Below are 15,267 nucleotides of genomic sequence, written 5' to 3'. Positions count from 1 at the left end.
CCTCACTTCCTCAGGTGGGTGTTGTTTCAAGAATGCTTGGTGAAGATCTTGTAGGTGTTTGTCTCTGTCTGAGGGGTTGGAGCAAATGTGGTTGTACCTTAGTGCGTGGCTGTAGACAATGAATTGTGTGGTGTTTCTGAGATGGAAGCTGGAGGCATGAAGGTAGGCATAGCGGTCCGTAGGTTTTCAGTATAGGGTGGTGTTTATGTGACCATCACTTATTTGCACTTGTAGTGTCCAAAAAGTGGATTTCCTGTGTAGATTGGTCCAGGCTGAGGTTGATGATGGGGTGGAATTTGTTGAAATCATGGTGTAATTCTTCCAGAGCCTCCTTCCCATGGGTCCAGATGATGAAGATGTCATCAATGTAGCGTAAGTAGAGAAGGTGTGCTAGTGGATGAGAGCTTAGGAAGCGTTCCAGGTCAGCCATAAAAATGTTGGCATATTGTGGGGCCTTGCAGGTGCCCATAGTGGTGCCACTGGTTTGAAGATATAAATTGTCACCAAATCTGAAATAGTTGTGGGTGAGGATAAAGTCACAGAGCTCAGCCACCGGTTGTGCTGTGGCATCATCAGGGATACAGTTCCTGACAGCTGGTATTCCATGTGTGGGATGTTGGTATAGAGAGCCTCTACATCCAGGATGGCTAGAATGGTGTTTTATGGAAGACCACCAATGCATTGTAGCTTCCTCAGGAAGTCAGTGGTGTCTCAGAGATAGCTGGGAGTGCTGGTGGCATAGGGTCTGAGTAGAGAGCCCACATACCCGGACAGTCCTTCAGTGAGAGTGCCAATGCCCGAGATGATGGGGCATCCAGGATTTCCAGGTTTGTGGATCTTGGGTAGTAGATAGAATAATGCCAGACAGGACTCTAAGTGTGTGTGTGTGTAGATTTGTTCCTGTGCTTGTGTAGAGAGTGTCTTGAGCAGATGATGCAGTTTCTTAGTATATTCCTCAGCGGGATCTGAGGAAAGTGGCCTGTAGAATGTGGTATTGGAGAGTTGTCTGACAGCCTGCTTTTGGTAGTCGGACCTATTCATGAAGACAACAGCACCTCCTTTATCAGCCTCTTTGATTATAATGTCAGAGTGGATGGCATTGTGTTCCGCACAGCTGAGGTTATGGGGCAAGTGATGCTGCTTTTCCACAATTTCTGCCTGTGCACGTTGGTGGAAGTGTTCTATGTATAGGTCCAGACTGTCATTTCGACCCTCAGGAGGAGTCCATGCAGAGTTCTTCTTCTTGTGCTGTTGGTGGGAGGGTATCTGTGTGTCAGTGTGCTGTTCAGTGTTGTGTTGAAAGTATTCCTTGAGTCAGAAACGGCGGAAGTAGGTTTCCAGATCACCGCAGAACTGTATCATGTTTGTGGGAGTGGTGGGGCAAAAAGAGAGTCCCCGAGATAGGACAGACTCTTCTGCCAGGCTAAGTGTATAGCTGGATAGATTGATGATATTGCTGGGTGAGTTAAGGGTACCACTATTGTGGCCCCATGTGTTAGGTAGAAGTTTAGACAGCTTACAGTCCTTTTTCCTCTATAGAGAAGTGAAGTGTGTAATGTAAATATCCCGTCTTATTTTAGTAAAGTCCAGCCATGTGGACGTTTATGTGGAAGGTTGTTTTTTTTATGAAAGTCTCCAGATTTGAGAGCTCTCTTTTGATGTTTTCCTGTTTCCTGTAGAGGATGCTGATCAGGTAGTTCCTCAGTTTCTTTGAGAGTATATGGCATAATCTCTCACAATAGTCTGTGCAGTATGTCAATTGCAATGGATTTTTCACCTTCAGTCCATTTGGTATGATTTCCATCCATTTGCATTTGGAGAGAAAGATGATATCTATCTGTACTTGTGCAAGTTTCTTCATGAGGTTGATGGATTTCCACATTATATAGTTAAGTTACATTCCGCATTATTTAGTTAAGTTGTAACTAAGCTATGAGACAATAACACTTTTATTATTTGTCTCTAAACAGTAGTAGGTCAAGGAAACCGCTGCAGTAATCCTATGGCTATTATAAGTCTAATGGAGGCATCACAATAATAGTCTGTATTAATATGGCAATGTATAGGTTCTGAAATGTCTGAGTGATTATTAACTGCCATTGGGACATGGTAGATCTCTTCTGTAGATCTCACTATAGGTCCTTGCTCTTTTACTGCATCCATGGCTGATATTTACTATCTCTGGTGCTGTTTTTAAAAGCCCTGTGATGTTTTCAAGGAATACCATAAAATACAGTGTGTAAATTTTGTTGAGAACTCATCTACAGCTGACTTTATCCTATAAAGTGAGACTGTTTTCATACTGGGGAAACTCAGTAATATGGGCTGTCCCTGCAGTCTTTCTCCCTTGCCACTAGATGTCAGCACAAGCTAGTTGCATTCAGAAGGTGAATCTTTCAATCCTTTATTTCACTTAGTTGCATTTTGTTAAAACATAATTATCCTTGCACTTTAATCCCAGAGTGCAACCATTTCTAACCAGAGCCATTGTGGTAAATGGCTAAGACTGTCCTTCAGTGGATGGTACTGATGAAGCAGGGTACAAAAACAGAGGATGATGAGATATCTAGAATGGTTGTATGCAGACTGTTTGGGCTGTCTGCAATGCAGCACCATCTCTAAGAGATGTGACTAGATTGATTTCAAGTTAGTGCAGCATGCGCTCCCCTTGCAATGTGTTCATCTCCCCATTAGGTGCCGCTAGTGTGCGACAGAGTCAGTTACAGATCCGTCAATGCTGTGCAGTAATATCCTTTACCGAGCTGCAGGGCTGTCAGCAAGAGACACAGGCTTGAAGTTGTTGCAGTGCTGATTGGAAGTGTCTGTGCAATGATCCTCTTCCATGAGAATTGACTCTGGCTATGCATTCCTTATATCAATAGCAGTTTTATTTAATAAACCCAGAAGAGTCCCTGCAGGGAGGATTGAATGTATTACTTCTAAAATGCCAAAGGGCCCCACTCAATATTAGGGGTAGATTCTCTTTACTGTTCTGTCCCCTGTGTACTGCCTGCATGGAAAATGCATGCAGGTCCAGTGCTAGGGATTCCACCAGCATGGTGGTTTCATGAAGACAGGAAATAGCCAGAGCATGTTGTGTTTGGGCTAAACCTATCCTAGCTAACCTAAGTTAATGCTCCTGCTTGTCATTCAGCCTTCTGCTCCAGAACTGCCTCCTCCCCCCCCCCTTCCAGACCTAGATCTAAGAGGGAAACATAATAATAAAAATAATACTATCAGCCAATCACATAGCACCTTTAAAAATTCATCAGGCTGAAGATGACAGGGGATGTGAGGGAAAAGATGGGAAACATTATACTGAGAGAGATTTAGGCCTCGATACTGCAACTGTATCCACCTTGCTGGAGACTCAGCCATTTGGTCAAACTGGAAATGGAGCAAACTTTTATGGGACACTTTGAACTACCCAGTGGCCATTGTGTCTGTGCTTGTGATGTCCCTAAATTAGTGTCCCTCAAATAATATGTCAAATAATATGATAAAACATATTGCATCCAGAGAGTCCTAAAATTATTTGTCGTAAATTACTCAAGGGTTCAGGTAATTCCCTGGAGGTATGTTCAGAAGGACTAATTATCTCAACACACAAAAAGACCAGATGTTGTCAGATCAAACTAGAAAGGTATGCAGTGAAACCTTTGTTATCCGGCACTCTGTTAACCAGAAAACTTTGTTATTGCCCCCAGCCACAATGCTGTCACATTTTCAGGCACTAGGCCTGGCTTGGTTTACCATGATTGGCTTAACAATTTTTTATTTAAGAAGCACTAATCATCTTTAACTCAAAATAGAATGTGAGACCAACTGCCTTACACTACAAAACTACCAATATTAAAAAACTTGAGTTTTACTATTATTGTCCATTGTTTTCTCCTAGGTTGATGGGACCCTCAGATAACCGGACTTTTTAGATAACTGGAACGCCCTAATCCCTGAGTGTGCCGGATAACACAGGTTTTACTGTATCCGCATTAGCAGTAGCAGCATAGGCGTGCGCAGCACATTTCATTAGGGTGTGAACCTAGGGAATTTTATTTTTTATTTTTTTAAAGGTGGACATTTATTGAATACTCAGTCATAAAGGACATTATTTTTATTCATCAAACAAACCAAAGAAACTAAAACTTAACTAAACTTATTTTTTTTAAATTAACTACTAAACTTTACTTAAAAAATACAAACTTAAGTATTGGACATTGTACTTCTTAGTTTGTTTTTTACACGTGCGATTCGGCGCTTATTGCATAATACAGCAATCCATACTTTACAACTAAAAGAGTGTATCAAGAGATTAAATTAAAATGCAAAGTCATTTTTTTTTTGGTGACATTATAGGGTTACCAGGTAGTCTTAAAAAAAAAACGGACACACTTCATGGTGGGGGGAGACACCGGTCGAGAGGGGAGTGGGGCTGGCCCAGGAAGCAGAGCTGACGGGGGGGAGGGTGTCGGGGCTGGCCAGTGGAGATGGGGGGGGGAACGGGAAGCAGAGCTGGTCGGTGGAGGGGGGGGCGGAGTGGGGCTGGCCGGGGGAGTGGGGCTGGAGGAGTGGGGCTGGTGGGGGGAAGGAGGGGTGGCCGGGGGAGCTCAGGAGGAGGAGGGGAGAACTGGTCGTTGGAAGCAGCGTTGGCAGGGGTGCAGCAGGGCTGGCCGGGGAAAATCGGGAGGAGAAGTGCGGGAGAATCAACTGGCCGGCCAGGAAGGGGTAGGGGAGAGGAGCGTATCAGCCAGTGGGGAGCGGGACTGACCCAAGCAGTGCAGATCCCAGGGTGTTCCCGCCCCCTGCACAGTCCAGGCGAAGCACGAGTCAGTCCGGCTGCGGCTCCACCACATGCTTGACCAGTGCGCAGGAGCACAGACTGGGCTGCCCCTCCTCTTCACATGCAACCAGGGCTCCCAGAGCTGATTGTGCCCCGCCTCCAAGCCAATCCCCCCACCAGGCTTCCGGGCGCCCAGTCGGAAAACCAGAAAATACCGGACATTGCACATGTCTGGTATTTTCTGAATTTTTTTTTACCAGACACAGCCCCAAAAAACGGGACTGTCTGGTAGAAAACCAGACACCTGGCAATCCTAAGACACATGCCAGTGAGTAGCAGCAACAAACTATTCTATAGCACCCTCAATAAAAGAATGAAGCAATGGTGTGCATTCTGTGCAAGGGAATTCTTTGCTGGCCTAAGGCTGGCTCCTGAGAGTATGTCTGCACTACGGAGAAGAGCAAAGCTGCTGCTGTCGATCTTCCAAGGTTCAAATTAGCGGGTCTAGTTAAGACATCTAATTTGAACTGAGAGGGGCACTCCTGTCGATGCTGATAGTCCTGTTTCCATAAGGGGTAATGGAAGTTGAAGGGAGCGTTCTCCCTTCGACTTCTTGCTGTGTGGACAGTGCCAAAAGTCGAGTTAAGGTACTTAGACTTCAGCTACGGAATTAACATATCTGAAGTTGCATCTCTTAATTCAACCTTATCCCGTAGTGTAAGCATAGTGAGTTAGCAGTTTCCCTGCTCCTGCATGAGGAGTGTATCATTGGATGAAGCATGGTTCCACTATGCCAATTCTTTGTTGGATGCAGGATCTCTGAAGCCCCCTTGAACCAGTCTTACCCCTAGGGATATGCAGGGACCCTCCAGCATGTACATCAATTTGTCTAGATATCTGCCTAGTTTTACAAAATAAAAAAACACTAGAGCAATGGGAACACACTAACATTTCAGAGACAATGCCTTGTGTATACTGCGCTGTATCCTGTGCGCTGAAATGCACTATTTATACTCCAACTGATGTATTTAATAACAGGTGACCCGCACGCCCAAGGTGCTGAGTGCAGACCCGTGCCTGAGCCGCTTGTCTGGGTGCACCCGGCGCCCCGTGCGGGGTATCAGTCTCGGGCCGCGCTGAGCCGCTGCACACGTGGGCTCCGGCGCCCTGGCAGGCCAGAGAGTCACTTGGCGCAGCCGTCCCTGAAACAGCCGCCTGTCATTTAACTGCGGCGCGGCAGAGCAGCCCTCGGCCCGCTAGGGGGCGCCTCTGGCTCCCCTCCCCGCCCGCGCAGCCACCGAGCGTGGGAGAGAGGCGTAGAAACAGGATCAGCGCGAGCTGTTTTTTTTTTTTTTTTTTTTTTTTTTTTTTCTTCCCCTCCTTGCTTTCCAGACGGTCACGTGCCTAGGAGTCCTCTCGGCGGCGACTGCTGCGCCGCACGCGACTTCTCCGAAGGCGCGCGCCGCTAGGGGGCGCTCTGCGCAGCTGGCGCGAGCCTTGTTGACCGAGCGGCGGTTGGCCGCGCCGTGTGTGTGTGTGCGTGTGTGTGTGACGCGTTCACAGGAAGAAGCGGGGGCGGGCGGGAGGAGCTGGGGACACCGAGAGGGGAGGGGGGCGAGCGAGGGAGCGCGCGCGGGCCGGGGCTGCCTGAGCGGAGCGAGGCCGGGCGGGAGGGGGAGCGCGATGTGAATCCCGTTGTACGGCCCGGCCGGGCAGGCGGCGCCACCTGGGAATGTGCGACTGGCAGGCACGGCGACAGGTGAGGCCCGGGGCGGCTGAGCGAGCCGGGCCCCTTCCCCCGCGCGGTGCATCCCGGCCCCGCGAGCGCCCGGCGCGAGGAGAGGCGGCCGGGCCGCGGCCTGCCCCTAACTGCCGGGGACTCTGGCGGCGCTTCCTTGCGCGCGGGCCCCGCGGCGGCCGCAGGGGGTGGGCGCGGGGCCGCGTAACCGCCCCCCCCCCCCAAGACACACACTAGTTGCCCGCGCGGGGAGGGGGCGGCAGGGGTCGCGGGCAGGGGGCGGGGCGCGCGAGCTGCAACTTGCCCGGGGCCGGGCGTGCTGCTGTGAAACCTGCCAGTGTGGGTCAGCCCCGCACCCGCCCGTGTCACGTGGGGCCTCTGCCCTCAGACACAACACCGGCCGGGCAGGGCCACGCAGCGCGGGGCGGAGAGGAGCCCCTGGCACGGGGCTAACCCTCCCCCAGTGCCGCAGCACCCATTCGTCCGGGCCCCGAGCTAGGGCGCCGCGCGCTTGTCTGCGGCTTCCCCGCCTGCCCGTCACAGCGATGAGCCCGGGTGTGAATGTGGCACAGCCGAAAGGAAGGGGGAATTCACGCTCAGTGTGTTTCCTGACGCCACTCTCCTCCGCTCCCCCTGCTTCTTTTTGCTGCCGCCTTAGCATTGACTCGACCCAGGATAGTAAGCAACAGCTGCTGGGAGGGCGGGCGAGCGCATTACTTGCTACTCCTAAATGGGGAGGGATGGTGGGAGGGGAAGACTGGTCGGTTTCCTGAGTGATTAGGGGTTTGTTGACAAAAATCGAACACTTCAAGATTTTATTGTTTTTAGCGTGTTACTGTTCGTGTGTCAGCTACAACAAAATGAGAGAGTAAGATGTAAAGATTCCTGGTGCGTGATTGCAGATGAAATGCAGATGTTTGTTCTTGAAGCACTTTTCTTTTCCTTTTTTGGTTTGTGTGTTTGACTTAAGAGCCAGGTCTAATGTGAAAATTCAATACCATAGTCCAAAAAAGCAGAAGACTATTGATGATAATTATGTCCAAGATGTGTAGAAAAATAAGCTCACGTAGAGGTGGTTTAATTATCAGTAACTGCCAGAGGTCATAGTTAACATAGAACTATTTCAGAGACTAGCCTATTAAGAGTTGAGATAATTAACACTCAAATCCAGAATCTCTGCAGACCTCTTCCTTTGCTATCTTGTCTCCAGAGTGTTGTTAGTGGCTCCACATGACATTGGTCTTTTGTGCCATCACTTTCTTTCACTGGATTGTTTGACTGAATCTCTTAACTTGTTAGTAAATAATTCCATCCTGTCAAACTGGAGGTCATTGGTAGGACAGCATTAGGAAGCACCTTCCAGCACCTGCCTTATTTCTGGCTTGTAAATAATTGAAGATTATTCACTACTTAGCACATGTTTGTTTTTAAGCTGTAAGAATTCAAATAGTATTTGTTACAACATTTTTCTTAGTGTCCTTAGAGTAAAATGTCTAACCACTTGTGTAATGCATACTTGTTTTCAAGGTGTTATTCATTAGATCATTGTCCCCTGTATTACTGGTCAAATAAAGCAATGGTCTGGGCTTTTTGGGTGGCTTATTTGATTTTCCTTTCCCATTGATCAATGAAATATAGGTATATTGTAGGGGCATAATTTGGTGTAGCCTGAAGCCCAATGCCCAGATATCTTACTGCTGACTCCCTTGACTTAGTACATATGTGGTCTAGAGAAGTGAGAGATCAGATTTTTAACCTTGCTACTGTTTCAGCTTCTCTAAAGAACAAATATTAAAAGTTAAGTTTAAAAAAAATAGGATTTACAACAGGAAGAGAAAATTAGTTACCCTGATGAGGAAAATTAAATTGACTTGTCCTCAACAATTAGTGGAAGATAAATATGGTTGATCCCATTATGTTTTCCAATTTAATCTTTGTTAAATAGTAATAACTTTAACTAGAATTAGTAACTACTAGTAGTAAATTAAAGAATATTTTCCCTCCTGGAATTAGTACTTGGGGGAAAATTAATGACAGATATATATTCCTTTTTGAGATCGCTTAACTCCTATTAGTAGTAGTTTTGGGCAGTAGGTGTGTAGCAAGGGAATTAAATTTTATAATACTGAAAATTCTCCATTGAAGAAATACTATTGGAACAAGTCTGGTGGTAGTTCTGTGCTCTCCACAGGGAGCAGCAGAACAAGAAATACTGGAAGAAGAAAGGGAGCAGGAAAAAATGAGAACTGCCATGGAACTGTTCAGGGCCTTGAAGGATAGCAGCTTGAATGCAGAAGGTAAGGGGAGGAAGTAAAGGCCTGAGCACCATGCAAGAAAGATGATTTGTGGAACCCTATATAAAGGCATTATGTGAGTTGCTCTAGGTATTTCATTGAGAAAAAAACTGTATTGCATTTACTGTACTTCGTTGTGCCTATCTTCTCCATTTTGAAAGCACAATTGAAAACATTGCTGTTGTCTGGAATGGAGTATCCTTGTTATATGCTGTCATCTATGATGGAAGATGGTGCCTTGACAGTTTTGTAGTGTAGAAACCCAAATTAATATAATATTTGAGTCTGGGGGAGAAAGAGCTGGTCTTTGCACGTGGCAGTTCCTTCAGGAGAATGCAAAGGAATGTACAAGCTTTAAATTCTATGGGTTGGAGTGCACATCCATTACGGGCCTTTGTTCTCAAAACTGACTGAAAAGTATCACTACTTTGGAGTTGTGCATTGTGGCTATTCTATTTGATTCACCTGACTAATATCTCAATTGGAATGCTTCCTGATGAGCTTTCACTCATTGTGATATAATTGACTAGCAGAGGTTATCCACAGTCACTTCGTGGAGCACTTCAGAATTTGACAGAGGAGGCTAAAAAGTGGTGACTTGTGAAATTTAGGGCTTGTCTGCATTTACAGGTGTGTTGCTGTAGTGCTTAGTGCAGATGCTGCCTGTACTGACAGAAAAATTTCTCATAATAGGCAGTAACTTTGTCAAGAAACTCTGAGCAATGTAATTATACTAGGGATTTTAAACAGGATTTTACAAGTTAACTGGTTAAATATGTTTAATTAGCAAACCAGGAACCTGTGGGTGGTCAGCCTAGCCATGCTGGAGTAGCTTACCGGTTAACCCTTTCCATCTCTTAAGTTATACTGAAATTAATTTGTAGTGTAGACAAAACTTGGTTGTCATTCTAAAGCTTTGAGTCTTCCACTTGATGGTTTATATGTGCCACAGTCCTGAGACTATCTGTCAGAAACCAGACTGCTTTGCTGTAAGAAGAGAGAGCTAACTGTATTACTTGGGTTTTAGGTCCTTTGTATGTTCATTGCCGTGTCCCTTAACCATTGGTATCTGGTCAAATCATAACTCCAGGGGGTATTTCATTATCTGGCTTGTCTGAATTCAGCTTCCACTTTCTGTGGCACAGAAAATCATCACAGTACCAAAGCAGCTGTGCCTTTACAAGCACCCAGGGACTCTGGCAGCTGGAAAAGATACAACTGTCTTTTTCCAAATGGCTCTGTGCCAAGAGGAAGAGCTCTGCTAGCATTTGCACGTGTGGATTGGCTCATGAGGTCAGCCTTCCTGCAAAGAAAAGGACTTCCTTAGATGTGGGTCACATGGTACTTTCTCTGCACATCGATTACATGGAGTTCATGTGCCTGCACTCTTAAAAGTTGAACTCTTAGAACCCTGTTGGATGGGATGATAGAAGAGATGGGTTAAACTGTCCTTTGCGCTGAACACAGTGATTCTAAAACTGTTTTTCTATCTTAGGAGATTTTGGAAAGAATATTATACATGGATGGAAGCATGCCTCCTAGCACCAGATGATTGTAAAGTCCTCCTTAAAGGTGTCGTGCAAAGATAGGGGGAGTGCAGTTTATGCCATTTGGGTCTGATGCATGTTTGTTTCGGCTGTATTACGGAAAAGTGGTGTGAAAGATTTGTTTTATCTGTTCGTGTTTTATGTTAGAAATTTGGGTCACAGTTGCTTTCTTGGGCTGGAGAGCTGGTAGGACTGGCAGATAACTCATGAGTAAAATCAGATTTGAGAGCAGAAGCCATTTTTATTCAGACTATTTAAAGAGGCGCTGTCAAGTTGCATTTCTGGAATTATCCAGTTTAAAACTCAGTTTCAAATAAAGCCATTTTTAAATATTGTAAGAATGACCATATTGTGTCAGACTAATGGTCCACCTAGCTTAGTTTTGTGGCTTATGACAGTAGCTATTGCCAGATGATTGAAAGAGAATGAACAGAATAATGAAATGGAGTGATCCATTCCCTATCACAGGGTTGAGCAAGACACTGTCAGTGGGCAGCATCCAGCCTGCCTAGCCCTTTCATCTCGGCTGTGGCAGCTCCCAGCCCCAAACCCTAATGCGTTGCCTGGAAGGCACAAGCCCTTACAACTCCTGCTATTTAAAGGGCTCGCGTCTTCCAGGCGGCTGCCAGGAAATGCATTAGTAGCCACGCGGAAGGTGCAAGCCCTTTAAATAGTAGGAGTTGAAAGGTCTCATGCGTCCCTGGTGGCTCCCAGGCAATGCATTAGCTTAGGCCAGGAGCTGCAAGTCCTTTCAATTGCTTCTGTTTAAAAGGCTTGTGCCTTTCAGGTAGCCTATGGCGTAAGCCTTTTAAATAGAAGCAATTGTGAAAGGGCTTGCGGCTCCCAGCCCCGCCACGTTGCCTGGGAGCCGTTTGGAGGCACAAGCCCTTTCTCTTGCTTCTATTTAAAGGGCTCGTGCCCTCAGGACACGTGTTAAGATGTGCAAGCCCTTTACATAGGAGAACTTAAAAGGGCTCACAACTCCCGGCCCTGCCGCTAACATGTTGCCTGGGAGTCGCAGGGGAGGCGGGAGCACTTTCAGCACTTGCTATTGCTAGAAAAATTGGCTATGGGGCCCTGTTTGTCTGTGGACAGATGTGAACCTGGGGGAAGGTGGGGAGAGGCTTTGCACATTGTCCCCATCCCCAGCACAATCTTAAAACTCCCATTGGCTGGCTTTCAGCCGATAGGAGCTGTCTGTTTGAAGAACAGGAAGCAAGCAAAATACCCTTGCTTCCACTCCCCTCAGGCCTGCAGCTGTTCACAGATGCACATGGGTCTGAGCAGCCTGCTGGGGTTTGGAAGGCAGGGAACCTGATGGGCTGCCTGCCAGAAGTTGTTCAGGTAAGTGTCTCCTGACCAAAGCCTGATTCTGGCGCTCCAGCCCCTTCCTCCTCCCAGCCCTCTGCCCCCTGTCCCGTTCCTGATCCCAAACCACACATAACCTAAACTCTCTGCCCCCCCCCCCCCCATCCTGCACTCAGACCCTCTCACAGGCCCTACATCCCAGTCATCTGCCCAAGATCACATCCCCCTCCTGCACCTAAACTCCCCCCTAGATCCCACACCCATGTTGTGGGAAGGAATTAAGGAGTAGAGGGGAACCTCAGGTTTGTGGGAATAGGGCAGGGATACCTTGGGTTAGTTAGAGAAGCCCCTACTCAACAAAATGTCTGAGCAAGCCTGACTGCTGACAGGCTGACGATCCTCTCACTGGCAACTTCATGCTCCACCCTAGTGTGGGAGAGATGAATGGCTGGGGAGGGCACCATCCGCAGTCTGCAATGTACTCTGTCTGTCTGTCTCTGCATGTGTAAGGAGGGGTTTCCTAGCACAGATAGCAGTGTCAGGAGTGGGGAAGGAAATAGGTCATTGCTGTGAAGAGAGGTCTCCCAACCACCCACCGCAAAACAGTACAGCTACACCTCACTGCTGGCAACCAAAATGAAGCGGGCAGCCAGTACTGGGGAAAGAGGAGGGTCTCTGATACTCCTCTTTGCAAAATAGTAAACACACTGCTAACTTGCCTTTTGCTGCTTGCAAGCCAGACGCTAAGGATGGAGGAGGAGGAAACCTTTCAGCTGTGCCTCTGCTGCTCCCCTGACCCCAGCGTCTCCCCACCTCAAAAAATCCCTCTGCTCCAGACCCTTTCCTCAGACTTCCTGATACACAAGTGCTCCACGTAGTCGCTGTCAGGCAGAGCAAGTGGATGGGGCTGTGTGCTCTCTGCTGAAGGGCCGAGGTCAAGAGGGGAGTAGAAAGATGCAGTTTGGGGGGTCCTGTGTGCCCTCTCCAGTCTTTGTCCTTGGAGGTGATGTGTCAGTGTCACAAATGTTGGTTTTATGTAGCAACTATGTTGCTGTTACTAACTGGACAACTCACAGTAGGGAAAGTATTCCCAGGGGAAATGTGTAAGCAGCAGTTGCTCTTACCGGGTGTTGATATAAACATCTACTGTAGTTCTTTGTATTTGTTTTAAAACTGCTGCCTATTTCGTTAGGTGATTCCAGGTTCTTAGGTTGTGTAAGGGTATGTCTTTTTTAACCTCTTCTCATGTAGAAGCTATTCCATATCCCTGGTCATTTTTGTTGTGCTTTTTTAAGATGAGATGACTTGAATTATACATAGTACTCAAGGTGTGAGCATACCATGGATTTATGTAATGGTATTGTGATTTTTTTTTTGTCATCTTATCTGTCCCTTTCCTAATGACCCATCATTATTGTATGTAGATTGGAAAAATCATCCCAATTAGGGATGTAAGTAACTAATCGACTAGTCAACTATCCGATGAGCAAAAGCTTATTGGATAGTTGACACACTAGTCAACTAATCACTTTCCCCCTTGTTGCCTCTATCAGAAAGAGGCAGCAAAGGGGGGAGAAGAGGAGGGGATGCTTGGGGGAGTTGTCTTAAAGGCCGGTTTCCTCCATCTCCGTGGGAGACGACAGTGGTGCAGTGGCAGCGTTCCATCTTTGAAATGTACAAGAGTCACCACTGGGGCTCTTGTGCATTTCAAAGGCAGAACACTGCGTGGCACTTCCACCTAGGAAACGTAGCAAAAACCGCACAGGCTCTTGCTACATTTCAAAGTGGAAGTACCCTTACCAGTTAATCAAATAGTTGATGGAATTTCCATTGACTATTCGATTAGTTGATTAATCTCATTTTAACATCCCTAATCCCTATGTACATTTCTTTGCACTTAACACTGAATGTCGTCTGCCATTGTTGCTTAGTCACACTGTTTTGTAAGAATCCTTTGTGACTCTTACTCATTTCACTGTTTGCTCCTTTTTTCACATCATTTATAAATATGTTGAACAACACAGGACTCAGTACAGATCCTTGAAGGATCCTATGATTTACCTCTCTGGAAACTGGTCATTTATTCCTGCCATCTGTTTTTCTTGTCTTTTAACTAGGTACTGAGACATAAAAAGACTTTGCCTCTGATCCCAGTGCTGTCTATTTTGCTTAAGAGTCTTTAGTGAGAGACCTTGTCAAAAGCTTTCTGAAAGTCCAAATACACTGTATCCAATGGATCTCCCTTGTCCACATGTTTGACCCTCCTCTACCAAAATACAGGTTGAAACTCTCTTTACCGGGATTCTCTGGTCCAGCAACATCCATGGTCCGGCACAGATGTTGCAGGGCCAGAGAGTCCCAGTGGAGGGTCAGTGAGAAGGATCCCTTCAGCATTGGTAGGGCAGTGGACTGCCCACAGCGAGCCAACAGTGGGGATGCCCAGCGCGTGAGAGAAGGGATGCTCAATGGGGTTGGAAGACCCAGCATGTGGTCTGGGAGCCGTGGTAGCTCAGTGGACCATGGAGATGCAGTGAACGGATGCCTGGAGGATCCCAAAGCCCCAGTGTGGCACATGTGGCTGCCCTGCAGGTCCTGGAGCCCCAGCACAGTGCATGTAGCTGCTCAGCAGGTCTCAGAAATCCACTGCAGTGCACATGGCTACCCAGTAGTTCTTGGAGCCCTAGCATGGAGCTGCCCGGCAGGTCCAGGAGCCATAGCAGCGATAGCTACTCCATGGAGTCGGCAGGAAGTGGGGAGCTGGCCAGAAGGCCAGTGGTAGGGGTCCAGAAATGACCTCTCCTGGTTCGGAAAAAACCCTCATCCAGGTCCAGTCAGGTCCCAAGGGTGCTGGACCAGGGAGGTACAACCTGTAATTGTAATAGATCAGTGAGGCATAATTTCCTTTTTCTAGAGCTCTGTTGACTCTTTCCCAGCATATTGCATTCATCTATGTATCAGATAATTTCTTTCTTTTAAAACAATGGAAGTCTCTCCCATGAATGTAAACAAACTTTTTTGTTAGTAGGGATGTTACATGTCGATTAATTGAATAATCATATAACCATATCAAATTTTAGTGGTTACACGATTATTTGATAGTCCCCAGGAATAGGGACAGCAGCCAGAACACTCCTGGTCTCTACTGATACAGAGGCAGCAGTGCACAGTTCCCCATGGATAGAGGCTGTGCTGGCATCTCACAGAGCAGTCTCTGTCCATGGCAAGTCCAGGTCCACAGTGGACAGAGGCTGCTCCGTGGCAACCTCCCCTGCCCTCCCCCTCCTTGCTGTTGCCTCTGATAGAGGCGGCTGTGGGTGAGGGGAGAGAGCAGGCAGCTCCATGAAGCTGGTGCTTGGGGAACCAGCTTAAAAGCCAGCTCTGGTTCCTGCTTGTCCCCTCCCCCCCACTGCCTCTGTGGGAGGCAGCAAGTGGGTGGGGGGCAGGTTGCTCTGCGGGATCCAAGAGGCGGGTGGGGGGGAGCATGTAATTGATAGGATTAATTGATAAGCCAAGGTTTATTGGTTAATTGTTTAGTCAACTACACATGAACATCCCTATTTATTAGTGATATATGCTGAACAAGAAGTAGGACTGAGTGGA

At 47.2% G+C, this 15,267-nt stretch overlaps 1 protein-coding gene across 4 annotated transcripts in view; it reads left to right on the top strand.

Moving 5' to 3' along the window:
- The first annotated feature begins 6,380 nt into the window (after positions 1-6,380).
- The window catches only part of REV1 (REV1 DNA directed polymerase), a 104,488-nt gene continuing 95,601 nt past the window's right edge, over positions 6,381-15,267 (top strand). For 2 of the 4 annotated variants that reach the window (XM_075916886.2, XM_075916871.2), the window contains exon 1: positions 6,381-6,539. The gene's annotated coding sequence lies outside the window, so the exon portion shown is untranslated. Of the gene's footprint in view, positions 6,540-6,602; positions 7,197-8,709; positions 8,816-15,267 lie in introns of those variants that run through there. The other 2 variants (XM_075916874.2, XM_075916879.2) reach the window with 2 other exon arrangements.

The sequence above is a fragment of the Pelodiscus sinensis genome, chromosome 1, assembly GCF_052426305.1.
Source record: "Pelodiscus sinensis isolate ZL-2025 chromosome 1, ASM5242630v1, whole genome shotgun sequence".
Taxonomy (NCBI): Eukaryota; Metazoa; Chordata; order Testudines; family Trionychidae; genus Pelodiscus; species Pelodiscus sinensis.
This window is presented reverse-complemented; position numbering and strand designations above follow the sequence as displayed.